Source organism: Neofelis nebulosa, chromosome 6 (genome assembly GCF_028018385.1).
Source record: "Neofelis nebulosa isolate mNeoNeb1 chromosome 6, mNeoNeb1.pri, whole genome shotgun sequence".
In the NCBI taxonomy this organism is placed as follows: domain Eukaryota; kingdom Metazoa; phylum Chordata; class Mammalia; order Carnivora; family Felidae; genus Neofelis; species Neofelis nebulosa.
Genome location: NC_080787.1, coordinates 132,457,257 through 132,475,214, shown reverse-complemented (window position 1 = coordinate 132,475,214; position 17,958 = coordinate 132,457,257). Strand labels below are relative to the sequence as shown.

The 17,958-nt window shown below is 39.0% G+C and overlaps 1 protein-coding gene across 5 annotated transcripts in view; it reads left to right on the top strand.

Moving 5' to 3' along the window:
* Nucleotides 1-17,958, top strand: part of HIVEP2 (HIVEP zinc finger 2) — a 207,693-nt gene that overhangs the window by 78,012 nt on the left and 111,723 nt on the right. The window lies entirely within an intron of this gene.

The window sequence follows — 17,958 nt, the reverse complement described above, 5'->3', positions numbered from 1 at the left end:
ACCAGCATCTGGCCTCATGTGCTGCAAAAGCTCTTAACTAGCTTCCCTGACCTCCTCAGAGTAGCCTAGGGAGTATAAATTATATAATATATTCTGCTGCTAAAGATTTTCCAATAAAAATTTTCATTACCCTTAGACTAACATCTAAGCTATTCACCATGGCCTGCAGCATAACCCCCTCCACACACCCCTTCCCCGTCAGGCTCCAACCATATTGGCTTTCATGCTGTTCCTTAAACTTGCTAAGTTGTTCCTGTCTTGGTCTTTGCTCTTACTGTTTTTCCTGTTTAGAATGCTCTTCTTGGGTATGGCTTCTTCTTGTCCAAGTCTCAGCCAGGCCAGCTGTGATCCAGGTTTGAGCAGTTTCTTCCCTCTATCCCCAGTTTACCTTTTATCACATTATTTTCCTCCTAGAACTTACCAGAATCTGAAATAATCAATGTAATTGTTTATGGGGGTTTTTTTGTTTGTTTGTTTTCTTTTGTTTTTTTTCTGTCTGTCCGTCCCCACTATGGACTCACTGAGGTCAATGACATTTTGTCACTCACCCTTGCATCTCAGTGCTTGGTAGAGTAAATAGTACTCCAAAGTATTTGTTGATACATTCACTACCTTGAGCCCAGTTTCCTTATCTGGAAAACAAAGGTGTTAGGACAGGTGGCCTCTGAACCTGTCCCACCTAGATAGCTTTAAATCTTATCAGCCTCTAGCCCTCTGATCAGTCCAGCTGACCTCCTTAATGTCCTGTGAATGGGCCATTTTTTCAGGTCTTCAGGGCTTACTTCTATTCTCTCCTGAGTGTCCTTCCTTCTCTTCCATGCTAACCAGATTCTTTAAGGATTTTTCTTCTTTTTTTTTATCCCAGAGAGGGATGTACTTGTTTTATGTATACATGTCTTGCCTAAACTAGGTGGTTAGCTCCTAAGCATGAGGCTATGATTTATAGTTATAAGTCTTGAATCCCTATGGCAGCTATTATGGTACAAGCATATATGGCCTACTCAGTATATCCCTTACAACTCACTAAGGGCATGGTGTCTTTAAAAAACATTGCTTTCAGAACAATAAAAATGTTTGGAGAGTTTTGCTAATTTACACGGACAAAATAGATTTTTAAAAAGCAATCAACTGGGTGTGTCTTTATGAAGCCTGAACTTTACAGGAAAAAATTGGAAAAAAAAAAAAAAAAGAAAAAGAAATTCAGACTCAGGATGACATGGTTTTTTTGCAAACGTTTGTAAGCAGTCTTCCTAAAATAGTTTTTTATAAAAATATATTCATAGAACTGAAAAGAGAAATAGGTGGACATTGTTTTTATTATTAACTGGGGTTAAAGCTTGAGATGGGGTTTTAATTTGGTTCGGTTTGTTCAGGTACTTGGAATTTAGAGAAGCTCTATGAAAATATCCCACCTACACTTTGTGGATATCCTCTTCCTGCCTGTCTTCAGAACAGCTTGGTTCTTTTAATAGCAATGGCTGAGTGGAGGGGAACCATTTGTAGTGGGTAAATTTAAGTACAGTATGTCCTCCTGTTCTAAGCAAAAGTCATGCTAACTGCTCAGGGATTGGTGCAAATATGTTTTCTTTTTTTACTGTTGGTCAGATCCCTGAAAAGTCAGTGTTTTAGAAGGATGTTACTCATTCCTTACCCAAGTGGAAGAATTACTGGTCACCTTAAAAAAAAATCAGGAGCTGGGGAACACCTCATCTATTCTTGATTTATTGTCATCCTTTTAGAAGCTATTCTTAAAATGTCATGGGCTCGATCGGAAGGGCTAGTGTTGAGAACAATCACAGCCTTGTTTCTTCACGTAGTGTGTGATCCTCATGCTGTACGATCATGCTTCATTCAGTATACACAAATGGTAAATTCCTCTTAATCCAGAGTGGCTGGGACATCTGTGCCCAAAATGAAGAGTAACCGTATATTCTATTCATGGATTATCTGTTTTCAAATGATTCAATCAAATATACATACAGTATTTTTTTTTTTTTTATGTTTAACAACATTAAAGGCACATAGCAGCTCATGGTAATCATTGTGTACATCAATTATTTGTAAATAGTATTGCCATTCTAAAGAATGCCAGTGACTGGCTTAATTCTCAGTGTATCCTAGAATTTGCTGTTTTGCATGAACAGCTTTTTTCAAGACATCCATTTTTTTTTGAAAAGTGGAAATGAGAAAAAAGTCTGCTTCTATAAATATCTTGTTTGGGGTAAAAAAAATATTTTTTTTCTTTTTTTCCCTAGTGAATAAATGCAAAGGATTTCCCAAAAGGATGGTGTAGTTTTGCATGGGATAGCTGGGAGAGCACGTGTTGGGTACACAGCTGAGGACTGAAGGCAGGTGAATCTTGGTTCTGTGTTTCTGTGCTGTGGCCTCCTGCCATGGTCTGAGCTGCACGGTGTCTGTAAAGAAGCTGTGTAATGCTATAGGATTGGCATTACAAATTCTTTCTGTTAAGGGAATATTGCCAATATGGGTGGTGGAAAAGTTGTGCCTATAGCTGCTGGTGTGACCTTATTAGATCCTGTGGAGAATTAGTATCTACAGAGGTTAGGGTTGGGGAGACTGGAAATATAGAGAAATAGTGGATTAGAGGTACCTCCGTCAAAAAAGGCTGGGAACTATAGGAACAATATGTTGAAAGACATCAAATGGGAAATTTGTGAACTTCTGAATCTATTCACATAGTATGTTCCGTAAGGTGAAATTTGTATTTTTAGGATTTTATTTATCATGTAAAAATGCACATAGAACTACTTTTATAAAGCCTCTGCTTTGTTTTGTTATCTTTCTTGGAAGAAATAAGAACCCCAGTCCCACATGAAATCTTACTTTAACCCTCAAAACTGGCCATAAAAGGGCTCACTTCAGTTGCAGGAAAAGGGTAAACATTTAATCCAAATCTATGTGTTTTGATAAATCACAGTATTTCCTTAGTTTTGGTGAGGTAGGGTGACTTGGGGTTTTTCCTTTCATTTTCAGGTAAAGATGTGAATGCTATTTAAATGTGTTTCACCAAGTAGTACTGTGATTGTCACTAATCATTTACTGAAAAGAAAAAAGCCAGCACCAATTTATATTTTAAAATAAAGTGAGTTTGAAAGGTTTCATGAAATCACCGTCCATTCTGATTAGGTTTTGCCGGTAGCTGCCTGCACTTGGGCTTTGTTTTGGTTGGTCATAACTGTTTAGGAAAGATTACGGCGTTTTGGAAGTGGTCCCATAGACTCATTGTTCCAGACATCGGACATCCTTATGTTATTCAGGTCCTACAGTACTTGGTCTAAAACAGATTAATTACTAAACTCTCTGTGAATAATTAACCATTTGACTTGTTCCCAAGTTATATACTCACTGGGTTAGAAATGATTTCCCAAACTACTGAAGATAGGGGAAGGTTATTCCTGGTTTCACAATGTCCCCATTGTTACTGACTTGTGTGTGTGTGTGTGAGAGAGAGAGAGAGACATCAGTTGATACCTACGCACTGGTCCAGCTACTCAGTCAAACCACTTCCTGGGGTTTTCTCGGGTAATGGCAGTGATTCAGAAGATACCACAGTAGTTTTAGAGGACTGCTCCCTGCGTGTTACTCTGTGCCTGAATGACTGGGAGCTGTCAAATTCAAAAGGAGCATTTTTGTTGCAGTACTATTAAATCTGCAGCTTACTTTTGCTTGAAGTTGCATTTCAGCTGAGTTTAAGGTTGCTTGTCTGTGAGCTTTCAACTATATATATATATATATATATATATATATATATATACACACATATATATTTTAAATGTTTTATTCATTTTGAGAGAGAGAGAGAGAGAGGGAGAGAGACAGAGCACGAGTGGGGGAGGGGCAGAGAGAGAGGGAGACACAGAATCTGAAGCAGGCTCCAGGCTTTGAGCTGTCAGCACAAAGACCGACGTGGGGCTTGAACTCACAAACCTTGAGATCAGGACCTGAGCCGAAGTTGGATGCTTAACCAACTGAGCCACCCACGTGCCCCAACAATATATATTTTAAAACCACGCATTTCATAGTACTGGGCTACCAGCTTAATTTGCATTAATTAACCAATCCATGGCATGGTTGAATTCCTATTATGTACAAAGTTCTGTGTTAGGCCTGGGGGGAGACAGGCAAAGGTAAGTTATTTGTAGCTGCCTTCAAGGGGTGGTAGTAATTGCAGAAATGGGAGATCAAAATTCAGGAGAGCAAACAGGGTGTTAATGCAAATGTATGCAATCATACTTTTATAACTACATGTTTCTATGATTTTAGCTTCCAAATCTATTCACATAGTATGTTTCCATAAGGTAAAATTTGTATTTTTAGGGTTGTATTTATCATATAAAATGCATAAAGAACTATATAAAGTTTTTGTTTTGTTTTATTACCTTTCTTAGAAGAAATAAGAATTTCAGAATTATTTTGGAATCACAACAGATGTGTTCTTCTTTGGCCCTTCAGAAGCTCCAAAACCGCATTTTTGGCCATGGAGTCAATAATTTAAATTTGGGAATTTAAGACACTCGTTCTCTCCTTGGATATTCTGACACTTGACCTGCCTTTTTCCTTCTGATATTCGCACATCTTCTCCTTTCCTCGTGGCTGGACGATCCAAATATAACGAGATAGTGTATATGGAAGCACTCAATAAGCTGGAAAGTGTTGTGAATAAGCAGAAGTGTTGTGTGTCAGTATTATTATCCTTGTCACTATCATTTTCGTGTATTGACTGTTTGGTACTATCTCACCACACCTGCCAGTAATTCACTGCTACGATGGCAGAGATGATCTCATTGGAGAAGCTACTTTCTTCTTGAGTTTAAGAAAATTTGCTCCACCCGTGGGGCCTTGTCTTAGGCAGAGAGTTGGTTTCACTCGTCCTGCCGTCTGTGTCCTGATAGAGGCTGTCGGGAAAAGGAGGTGATGGGGAGGTGTATGGGGGAAAAGATGCGGTGTATTTATGGTGACTGTGCGTTGTTTGGCTATCTGGACGTTGGAAGGCACCCTTTACAAAAACGGATATTTCGTCTTATAAATAACTTTATTGTTAAAGTGAGAGACGGTTCTTGGTCATGGTTAAGAGTGTGGGCTCTGGAATTGTCATGCTTCTTGTTCTGGTTCCCTTACTCCTAGCTGGGTGAAAACTGGGCACGTTTTTCTCTGCATGCTTCAGTTTTGTTTTGTTTTGTTTTGTTTTGCTTTCTATATTGTAAAATAGGGGTAATTTAATTACGTGGCAGGGCTGTTGTGAAATTTAACAGAAAAATGGATCTGAAGCCATTTGCACTCTTCTAGGTTCAAAGAGGAAATCAAATTCTACGTTGAAGGGATGGAATGTACCATCTTTCACTGTTTTAAGTTTCTGTGTGATGGGATTTGGGTGATTCTGAGGATACTTGTCTTGAGGGGAAGAGAAAGGGAGCAGCGGGAGGTGGTTGGAGAGGGAAGGAGAATGCATGCAGAAGAGGCGAGAAAGAGGGTGCTGTGCTGTGGTGATCCTTCAGACAAGCAAAGTCATGTGCTTTATGGGGCCGGGCAGTTTGCGGACTTCTTCGATATACATTTATTTGATTTAATCTTCACAAAACCCACCGTACAGAAAGAGGAATTGTGCCTCGGAGACAGTGACTGGCTCACGGTAAGCGGCCAGTGAGTGGTACAGTGAGGTCAGACAAGAAGACCTGAACTCAGGTGGCAACTTCCCTTCTTCCAATACTCTGGTCCTTCTCTGCTACATGAAAATGTTCATATTTATCGTTTTTTAATTTTTTTTTTATTTTTGGGACAGAGAGAGACAGAGCATGAACGGGGGAGGGGCAGAGAGAGAGGGAGACACAGAATCGGAAGCAGGCTCCAGGCTCCGAGCCATCAGCCCAGAGCCTGACCTGGGGCTCGAACTCACAGACCGCGAGATCGTGACCTGGCTGAAGTCGGACGCTCAACCGACTGCGCCACCCAGGCGCCCCTGTTTTTTAATTTTTTAATGCTCATTTATTTTTGGGAGAGAGACAGAGCGTGAGCAGGGAGGGGCAGAGACAGAGGGAGACTCAGAATCCGAAGTAGGCTCCAGGCTCCGAGCTGTCAGCACAGAGCCTGACACGGGGCTCGAACTCACGAACTGTGAGATCATGACCTGAGCCGAGGTCGGATGCTCAACCAACTGAGCCTGCCTCAGGCGCCTCAAAAATGTTCGTATTTCTAGTCACCTTGGTGCTGAATCCCAAAGGAGCAGAGTCATGTGCTGTTGCTGATATCCCGAGGGGTGTTGTGGGGACCCGGGGACTTCCTTCTGCGGAACTGAGGGCACTGACCTGCAGCTGTTCAGGGCTGGCCCTGCCACCGTGGCTGGGAGGTTTTAACCGTCTTCTGGCCTCTGAGTGAAGATCGTGTTTCATCTCTCTGAAGGCCTGTTTCGGGTCAATGTTCCATGGGGGAAATCATCAGTCTTTCCTTTCTCCTAGGAAGGAAGGTAATGAACACCTGTTCAGTGATTGAATACATAAGCTACAAGATTAGTAGTATGAATATACTTTTAACCAGGACTTTTTGGATTACTGTGTTGATGAACTTGAAGTTACTAAGTAAAGCTACTCACATATGTAATCCAAACCTTTGATTTAAGTAAGTCTTCTGATTGTGATTCCAGTGTACATTTTAAAATGCTGGTTGTCTTGTAATATAGTTGTGTGTGAGTTTTGTTTGGGGGGGGGGGTCCTCAGGTTAAGTGCAGCTTAAAAAGCTTGATTTTTTTTCCTTATTCTGGTTATCCTGTTTGTCATATTAAAAATCACATGATCTGAGAAAATTCAGTGTAGTGCTTCCGCATTTTAAAAATATTGAAAACAAATTTTATAATTGGAAGAATTGTTTCATGATATTAATGACTAAAGATAAATTAATTTTAGTATTATGTTTGAAGGCATGGTTTTTATGAAATCATTTTCTACTCTGAATAAGGAATTTGTATATTGTTGGTATATTTTTGGCAAATAAATACATTTGCACATTAAAATTTTGATTAGCCATAACACATTATTTATTTATTTATTTTTGTCTATGTGCACTTTATTTTTCAGAAGAAGAAGTAACAGTGACTTTTTTTTGAGGCAACATCTAGGCTAGGGTTGCTCAATGTTGGTACTGTTGACATTTGGGTCTGGACAGTTCTTTGTTGTGGGGGGTCTATTTTGTGCCTCGTAGTTTATTAAGTAGTGTTCCTGGCCGCTACCCGATAGGTACCAATACCTGTACCCAGTCGTAACAATCAAAAATGTCTCCGGACATTGCCAAATGTCCCTGAGGGAGCAAAATAATCCTGGGTTGCGAGCCACTGATCTAGGATTTTTGATACATATTCAAATCTTCTACATGACTGAAATCTGTATTATTCTATAATTTTGAATAGATGTTCAGAAACACGTCAAGAAGGAGAAAATACTATAGAGGAAATAAATTGTACTTATCAATTATGAAAAAATAAGATTTTTCAACAATATGGCTCGAAACGTTTTCTGATTAACAGTTACCATAATAGATCCAGTTAACCAGAATTCCAAACATTTGGTTGAACATTTCATCTTCTTTTCTTTCAAAACAGATAGATCCCCCTGACTCTGAATTAATTTTCAACAATGACTTGATAGTGTTTTTTAAAAACTGCAAATAAGTGGAAATAATAGTATGCTTTGCCACGTATTAAACGCTCTCTCTGATGAGAACATTCTGTATGTTCTTTGCACACACTGAAAGGCCTAACTGCCTTTATAGAGCGGCCTCAATGAGGTCGGGTTTTAGAGGTATCTTTACGGTCTTTGTGGTAGATGCTTTCGTGTAAGGAGCCAGAGAGATACACGGGGTTATTAACTGCCATAGAGAAACAGACATTTCACTTGGCCCAGGAATTATTAAGTAACTTGCTTTCTAAAATGTGTTTTGCTAACGACAGAAGCTACTTTTATTCTGGGAACCGTGGGCCGAAGCTTTAGCCAATCAGAGAAAGGAATTTACTGTATGGTAAAAGGAAGTATTTGTTCTGTTATTGTAGTACATGGCCTCTTGCCATCTTTGATAAAGGATTGAAGTGTTGTGCACCCAAAGTCTGCTACCCTCTTGACCCTTCATCAATCATCAGCTGGACTGTGAGGTTAAGTGAACTGTAGCTCAGTCGGGTAACTATTGTTTAAGCGCCGTGTCACTCTTAAAAACGGAAATTTCTGACACAGCAGTCTCGCAGTGTGATGTCTTTCTAGTTTTAAGATTATAGACATATGTTTCCTTTCTGTTGCTAATCTGTGCCAGATTAGCAGTATAAAACGATAATATACAAGGCTTGAAGTTGGGTTATTCAGATGGGTGACTCTGAGACCGTTGGGAATTTCTTTTTATTTTTAAAAATAAGAACGTATGGGGCGCCTGGGTGGCTCAGTCGGTTGAGCGTCCGACTTCAGCTCAGGTCACGATCTCGCGGTCCATGAGTTCAAGCCCCGTGTCGGCTCTGGGCTGATGGCTCAGAGCCTGGAGCCTGCTTCCGATTCTGTGTCTCCCTCTCTCTCTGCCCCTCCCCCATTCATGCTCTGTCTCTCTCTGTCTCAAAAATAAATAAACATTAAAAAAAAAAATTAAAAAAAAATAAAAAATAAAAAAAAATAAAAATAAGAACGTATACAAAAATAAGTGACCTGTTCTAGCACAACATTTCAAGAATTTCACATGGGATCCTATTGGAATTTTTATGATCTAAAACACACTAGGCTACTTTCCAACTCCTGCATGCTACTCCTTCAGGGTTAATGTTTTAATTATTGGAAGCAGGTACCGGTCCACATGTTTTCTAAATAACTGATGGCACATGCACATTCTGTCATCCCACTTTTTTTGCCCCCTGATTACTTCGGGAAAACTTTATAAGAGCTATGTCCAGTATTCGATGCTTTATGTCATCTAATCTCTGTACCAGTGCCATGTTCTTAAACAAGTAGAGTAATGTATCAGCCGCAGCTGTTGCTGACCAAAGCCGTCCCAGAAGTGGGTGGGGGAAGAATCAGGATGGTGTATTCAGGTTCTGTGTATCAAAGCGTATCTGTTGCAGTCAATCTGTGACGATAACAACTGGCTTGTAGAAGGCACTTCAAGCCAGATATTTGTTTTATCTTTGACCAAATGTACGGTAGATTGGATGCCATAGTGATAAATACCACTGGTAGCTAATAAAAATTGGTTGAATATGTACAAGTGCCTGACTTGTATAATAAATACTCATTAATGGGTACTTTTGCTGTAGCCTTTCTGTAAAGTTATACACAGCAAACGTGATGACAGCGTGCAAAGTTTTAAAAAAGACAAATGAAAATACATAATAGCAAAAGAGTAAAATGTGTTTTCTTTCTGATGTAAGCAGGCAGTGATGCTTTCTAATTAAGTGTATTTTGGTTAAAATAAATATTTACACCAAAACATATATCCAGCTGCTTATTAGAGGAAAAAACACCACATTTACCAGAGCTGGTTAGAAATACGGAATCAGTATATCCCTAAGATTTCTCATAACCCACTGGATCTCCTCATTTGCCATCTTCCATATATATGCCTCTAGTCTCCAGTTTACTGTGGGGCCAGGGAAGAGAACTAAAAATCCCCATCAAAAAATTGTAGGGGCACCTGGGAAGCTCAGTTGGTCAAGTGTCCAACTCTTGGTTTTGGTTCCGGTCATGATCTCATGGGTTCGTGAGTTTGAGCCTTGCATTGGGCTCTGTGCTGACAGCCCAGAGTCTGGTTGGGATTTTCTCTCTCTCTGTCCCTCCTCTGCTCGCTCTCTCTCTCTCTCTCTCTCTCTCTCTCAAAATAAACAAACATAAAAATTGTAGCTCAATTTTTATCTTCTCTTTCACTTTTTTAAATAAAGACGGTTCAAAGGAATGAGAATCTATTTTTAGCAGTTAGAAAGAGATAATTGGCCATTTGGGCTGAGTCTCCTTGCATTTTTAACCCTCTTGGGGTAAAATGAAATCTGATTTAGTTCAATCAATTAAAGGAGAAACTTACCTTAAAGATAAAAAGAAAGTCCTTTGCACAACTTTACATATTAGTCCTCTCAGTAGTTCTCCTTAATATCATTAACATAAAAATACATACTGATTTTGGAATTGCCCACATGTTTTTTAAGTTAACTGATGGCATGTCCAAATTCATGACTGCCAGTGCCTCGCAGAAACAAGCTTCCAGACAAAATACTTGTGTTCTAGAAACTTAAAATTAAAGATAAGCACTTTGATATGGATACATATACATAGGGCAAAAACATAAAACAAGCTGTTACCTAACTCCAAAAGAAAGCTTTACTGCAGAGGTGAAATTTCAGGAACTGTTTATTACTAGAAATATCTATGTGGCTGGGGGTTGGGAAAAAAGAAATGTGTTCCAGTGGTTATGCTCAGTGATATATTAATAGCTAACATTTACTGAGTACTTGTTATGTGCCAGACAGGCATGCTCTATGTGTGTTAACTTACTTTGCTTTCCAACAAGTGTTTGAGGCAGTTACGGTTATTATCTCCATTTTCTAGATGAGGAAACTGAGGCACAAGGAAAATAAATAATGTGCTTGATTAGAGGTAGTAAGAAGCAGAAGGATGCCTCTTCAGCAGTTCACCATCCTGTTGATCTAATTTGATTTCCAGTCCAGTCCTGCCAAGGGCAGATTTTCTGCACTTTTAAACTGAAGAAATTGAAGTTCAGAGAGGTCAACTTAGTTAAAGCCACAGGTGACCAATGGCAGAGGAAGGATTTGAACTAAGGTCTGACCCTCTCGGAAGTCTGTGCTTTTTCTCTGCAAGAGGAAGCCTCCTGGGGGAGGCTCAGAGAGGCAAAGCTGACAAAGAACAAAATACGGCAGTTCTAGCTCCTTCCCTGTAAAGACAGTTGAGGTTATAAAGAAGTCTATCAGTTGTTCCCAATTCGTTGTGAGGTAGCAGTTTCAGTTGTTCACTGAAGCGTGTGAAACCCCTTGTGGTTCAAATCTGTCTTGCAGAAGCCGTCTGTCTCTGTCATCGTCCTGGGTTGTGCTTCATTTCGTTTGGTGTGCCCCTTTTCAATGTACTGGGCTGTTACTCCTGTTTATAAATCTTTTAAGTGTGCGCATTAAAGAAGTAATTATATTGTCATCATAATTTATAGTATGCCTGAAGTCAGTCACCTAATTAAACTACAAAAGGAGAGAGGTGATAGGTTTCTGTGCATTTATTAAGTATTACTGTATGCATTATGCAAGGGTTTTGAACCAAGTAACAGAGAAAACTAAAGGGGAACACTAGTCTTTAAAAGTTTTCCCATTTCTGCTCTTCTCAGTTGAGTAAGTTGAGACCCTCACTAGTTAGTAGCATAACCCCAATATCTTTTTGGTTAATTATTAATGAAATTATGATTTTTGTGTCTTTCATTCAGCATTTTCTTATAATGTTCGTGACAGCATTAATGCACGCCACCCCACATCCCAACTGAATAAACAGTTAGACGTATAGCAGAAAAAAAAATTTGAATTCATGGGTATAGCAGTCCAAACTCTATCTTGCGTTACAAGAATGGCAGCGTGTTAGACACCCAGTGCCGTTCAGAGGAGATTTGGTTTCCCCAGAGCAATAGTGACTGGCAATATACTTATTTTCTTATTCGACAATAAGAAACTACAACAATGAAAACAAAAACCAAATAGACTGTAATAATACTCTTGCTAGAGGAAACGACTTTTGAAGAGTGTATTTTTTAATTTTAAGCTCCAGCACATGTATATATATTGATTTATTGCCGGAGGTGAGAATCGATCACTTAACGTAGACATTTCAGCCTCTTGGAAGGTAATTGCAGTTTGTAACGGAATGGGCTGAATTTGTTCTTTTGGGGTTTGGGCCTTTGAGGGAAGGAGAATACTGAGGGCCATAATCAAAGTATCATCCAGGCAAGTGACAGTGAATTTTCCCCTCCTTGGGAAGGGGAGGGGGGATTGAACTAAAATTCCAAAGAAGACAATCTTTTTTTTTTTTTAAATAAACTACAATAGAGAGCAGAATAAAAGCATTTAACTGAGATATGCACTAGAAATGTGTATACCTAGAAGTTACCGGGTGCTCAAAAAATTATTGAATGAACAGGTGTCACTCACGTGGAAGATTCCAGTTTCTTTATTCTTCTATGTGCATATAGGGTACCCACAACTTATAAACAGTTTTATTGGATAAGATTTATTTTTCTGTGCTAAGTCACAAAAACTGAGTTGACCTGTAAAGCGCTTGCAGTACTAGTAATAGGTAAGGAGTTACATACCTGGGTGTGTTTCTCTGGAAAAATGCGTTCTAAGTGACCAGCTGTGATATTGGAGAACACGACTCTTTCTGCTATTGTGGAGCAGTGTCTCTCCCACTCCTGATTGTTTTGGCTACTCCTAGAGTTCTTGGTTGAAGGGATCTGGGGAGGCTCCTGCTGACATTCCTGTAGGCTGGAGAGTCGGGGAGAGAGCCAGTGAAGATGGTTCTAATTCAAGGCTACAGAACAAGGGGAGAGGCCGGCAAAAGAGTGAAATCCTCAACATAGGTAGCAGAGAGAAAAGAAAAGGATCCCCCTACGATCATCTTTCTGTTTTGACTGCTTACTGGGTGGTCTTTCCAATGAAAGAGGCAAAGGTAAATCACACATGCTTAATCTGAAAACTGCTAACACATATATATCCTTTTAATATAATCTTTGTTTATAGCAGTATAAACATCGTTCCATCCTGGAACAAAAGCTACAGAAAATAATAAGGATGAGATTTAAATAAAGGTTTTGCTCATAAATGTGTTTTAGGGACATGTGGACTATAAATATTCCTTGAATCAGTTCTCAGTGGAATGTGAGCTTTTCCGTAGAAGGAAATACATCTTATTTCTTATAAGATCCTAGCACCTGCCCCCAAGTTACAAAGAGTAGACCCTGAAAATGTGTACTAGGTAAAAAGCATGGTTAGAAGAAGGTAGATATGAAGTATTGTGAAAATCTTGATTTGATACTTTTGATTTACTTTAAATCTGGCATGACATTTACCACTGAATTTGACCCCTTTGGGGAAGGACTTTCCAAATTTATTTATTTTTTCCTGAAAACTCCATTAAATCTGTAGAAAGATTCATAAGTTGATATTTGCCATGCACTGTCTTTAAAAATATTTTGTCATATTATATCTGGTATGCTTTTTAATTCTTCAGAAAGCAGTATTTTAGAAATAATTTTATGCAAAGTAACTATTAATAGCCATTGCTTCTTTACAAGTTAATTCATAATTTCCAAAAAGATTTGAGGTTTGAAAACAAAAACAGTGTGTATGTTAATGTCAGGAACATTGACAAAGCTGAGAAAAGTTTCGGCTTGTGTTTAGGATTTATATTAAACTCCAAACTACTATAATTAGGAGTTCCTTTATGCATATAGTTTTGATATTTGAGGTTTCAAATTAAATTTTGTGGTGTATTATGTTTGGAGCTGTGGGCAGAGCATTTATAAGAAATATATAACCAAACCTGTTTTTTTCCATTTTTATACATTTCATTTGCTACAACAGCAAACCCATTACACAATATATATGTATTTTAACTGTTGAAAGTAGTGAAATTGTTTCAGGAAGAACTGACACTTGTCTTTCACATCTGGAACCTAGTACAATAAATTTGTTTCATTCTTCCTTGTAATTATATTAGCTAAACCCATGTTTCATTTATGAGTGTTTCTTGTCTGCTATGGAGATTTATATAGTGGGGAAAGAGAATTAGGGCAGAGAAAAGATTCATATATAAAATATTGATAACAGAATCTTAGAGATGGCCAAGCTGATGTGCCCCCTTAACTTTATAAACCTATAATATCCTGAAAGAGTTTTTTCAAGTAACATAATAAAAATCTAAATGCTGTTTTATTGTTGTCGGTTGTGGTTTTAATCATTACAGAAATCAATAGCTCTCAAGCTCTTTTCCCCATCTTCCTGCAGCTGCCCCAAGTACCCATCTGCTACTACAGGTGGGCCAAATTCTAAATTCTAGTAAGACTGCCACACTGTCTGGTTTACTTACTTACCACATCTTTCTTAGGAGTCCACTTGGAAATGGAATCCTTTTCTTTTCTTTTTTTTTTTTTTTTAAATTTTTTTTGAATGTTTATTTTTGAGGGAGAGAGACAGAGCATGAGCAGGGAAGGAGCAGAGAGAGAGGGAGACACAGAATCTGAAGCAGACTCCAGGCTCTGAGCTGTCAGCACAGAGCCCATTGTGGGGCTTGAACTCACAAACCGTGAGGTCATCACCTGAGCTGAAGTTGGACACTTAACTGACTGAGCCACCCAGGCGCCCCGGAATCCTTTTCTAAAAAGAAGTTCCATACACTGAATTTTATCTATTTATAATTTGAAAGTATGGAGCTGGCGACTTAGAACTTAAGACAACATTAACATTGTTCAGAGGGAGAGAGATAATTTCAAGGGCGTTTATTAATGACTTGGAAAGAAAGCCAAAAGAGATCTATGTTGCAGAATGTTATTTTCCTGCATCAGCCTGATTGCAAAATGTATATGTCTCTTATAAATTTGTGTTATCTGTATGACGCTAATCTGTCTTATCCAAGGACACCTGTAAGAAACAGAATTATTTTGTTTGGCATGTGATGTTGCTCGTAGTTCATCAAATGTTATTGCATTAGATCTTTGATTTATGGACACATGGCATTTAATTTTTTTCATATATAGAAGCTGTGGTTTCTTCGTCTCAAGCCTATCATACATGTATATGCTTGAGCTCATCATTATTAATACATTGCTTTTTATAGATCAATCGTGTTGAGTATTAATATTGGGGAAGGCCATTGTAATTGATCTGTCCATGAGTAGGGACAGATTTTGCTCCCTAGTAACAAAATATATGACAATGATTATGTTTATTTCCAAACATACAGAAGCAAAGAGGCTTTGTTTTTCTGATCAACATTTTCCTATGTGAATGCACTTAAGCATTTGAATATGCTATTTTATTCCCTTCATGTGTCACTGTTGTTATGTGGCTGGCTGTGTTTTACAGTTATCTGATGTGTGCATGTACTAAGTAGATTTTTAATTTCCTTGAAAATTGATCCAAGTCTTCTGTGAAATGGTGGTTGACTTAACTTCTGTTTCTCTTTTATTTTTTTCACAGTTAAATGAAGCACATAGGAATCAAAGAGGATTTACCTTATCTTAAAAAGTCTGTTTATTACTTAGCCAAGTTGCAAAATTTGTTGGGAATAAGGCCTACTCCCAAGGCTAGTAGTATAGTAATGGATACCTTGTGGAACTTTATAATATAAGGGTGCATATAAGTAATTTTTAAAAATCTTGAAACAGATGATAAGTACTATAAATTTATTTCTGCTCATTTAAGTTCTTATCTTCTTGGTTCTTCTTAACATCGTAGGAATCACGTAAAGTCAGCGCATGTACATTTAAGTATAATTGTAGCTTAGCATTTTTCTTACCCCTTTTATAGTTCAGGAAAAATTTAGAAGGTCTGAAGGGATAGAGGAAATGAATTTCTGCCTTTCTTTTATAAGGAGAATTTATGTGAGGAAAAATATTTGCATTTTCCCTATTGTGAAGTTTAACCAAAGTGAAGATTTGACTTTGGTTAGAATCCTTCCCTGTCAGTGACTTTCAAAGGATATTACCTCAACTTCTTGCCTAGCAGGACAGCAATAAACATTTTGTTTTCAACTTCCTTTAAATTTTTTTTTCCTCTAGTCCTTGTTTTGACAAGTTTACGTGGCTCAATTCTTATTGCCTTGCCTGTGAGCTGATGCTGTTGGCTGAGGAAATACCTCGGACTTTTCTAGTAGTGACCAAAAGTGAGAGTGTAGGTAAAAGAAAAAATTAGAGACAGAAATCTGTGTTTTACTTCTTTTTATATTTCTACAATGTCTACATGGACCCTAGCCCCAAACTAGGCAATCGCAGGTAATTCGTTTAACAATACTCAGTGGATGTTTATTGAGCACCTGTTATGTGCTGGGTCCTGAGCAGTGAGCAGAGTCCAGTTTCCACCTCCAGGAGCTCTGGGTTTCTAAGAAAATCGGAAGCAAGCAAACTATCGTACAGTAGGTGAGGGTTTCCACAGAACTGGGCGCAGGTGGGTAGGAGGTGAGCTAAAGGTGGTCATGAATTAACAGTGTGTGGGGGGTGGCATTCATTCTGAGCAAATATTAATAAGTCACCTGCTATTTTCCAGGCACTATTTAAGGTGTCAGCAATAAGGGGGTAAACAAAACAGTATTGCCTCTCCTAAGAAGCTTCTGTCCCAGTATGGGGAACAGATATATATGCCCATCTTCCTAGGACGTATGCTCTATGTGTATGTGACTAATTAGGCGGGGAGGGAGTTTGGGAGAAGGTGACATTGGAGCAGGGACTTTATGGGGTCAGGCAGAAGGAACTGCCACCCTTGTAATAATGTGCACTGCATACATGGGCCTAGATCTCTCCTGGAAAGAAAGGAATTAACGTCTCCAAGCGAGGAAGAGGAATATCTTGGAGTAATTGAGATGATATGTCAAGCAGGGCACTTGATGCTGTGTGCCATATTAAGGCCACCACACTCCAGCCAAGCTCAGCCAGCCTGAAGGTGCCATTGTCCTGCTGCCATTTCTGGCCCCGGCCATCGAGTAGCAGGGTGTTCCCCAAGCCTGGGCTGAGATCCCCTTTCCAGGGAGGGGCTCCCTTCCTCGCAAAGCCCCCGACCTAGTACCCCCAGCTCTCTCTCCCACCCACACCTTGGCACAGGGCAGGTGTTGGCTTGGAAAGGATAAATCTGACCTAAAATTAAACCCTGAGTTATAATATATAAAAAAAAAAAAAAAATGCCCATGATTAGGTGTTTACAGCACCAAATCTTCAACAATTAAAGAGAAAAGGTGTGGGTGGGGTAAAAAAATAGCAATGCCCACACTCTGAAGTTTTTGAGAAAAACAGGAAACTAGTCTTTTTTAACCAGGGATGCCCAGAACTGGTTATTGCAAAGAGGGTTGTTTTTCTAATGCATTGTGGTCAGCGCAGCTGTGCAGAAGTAGATTTCTGCTCATTATGACAGCCGTCTGTGGATTTCTTTAGCTGACAAACCTATAGACAGGCAAGCGTAATTATCAGCAGTAACCTGGTCATTATGGCCGGATGGTGCTTGGAAAACAATTTGCACAAGTCCTGAAAGCCCGTGAGAACACACAGAATAAGAGCATTTGGCGAACACACAGCTATTTCCGGGAGTTGTGAATGACCCAGACGTATGAACCATACAATAGCTTATTGTAGAAGGACTGTTTCAAACCTCTCTTTATTTGCATTTTTATTTTAAGTTGACAGATAACCCTTGAGCAAGTGACATAATATTTTTTTCTAATTTGCTCATTTACTCAAGCTCTACTTTCTAACAGTGTTTTAGACCTCTTTATTTTTTGCTTATATTTGCTGGTTGGTGGCAATGAAATGCCAATTTTGAAAAGTAAATGTGAGATCCCAGAGATGTTGTCTGTCATTCTCAGGATCTCAGAAATGCACCATCCGCTCTGCATTTGTGGACAACATAGGAGAAATGATCACGGAAGGGTCCGTTTGGGCAATTGTGGATTAGCTTCGGCGTTCTTCTGAATAATGTGAAATGCTTCAGAGCCAAGTTGAGATACAGTAGTTCCCTTTATCTGCCCTGCATTCGTGCACGGAAGACTAGGTTAGTACAGACTAGTCACAGAGGTTTCCCTTCAACTTCCTGTGTGGGTTCAGGGTAACTGGGGAGCCCCTCTAAACCAGAGTTCTCCCTTGCAGGCCATTTCTTTGTGCATGTGGAGATGTCATCTTTTGAAGGATAAAAAGGGGCATTAGACTTTTGGAAGTTGAGTAATACAACCTAGATATCATTGC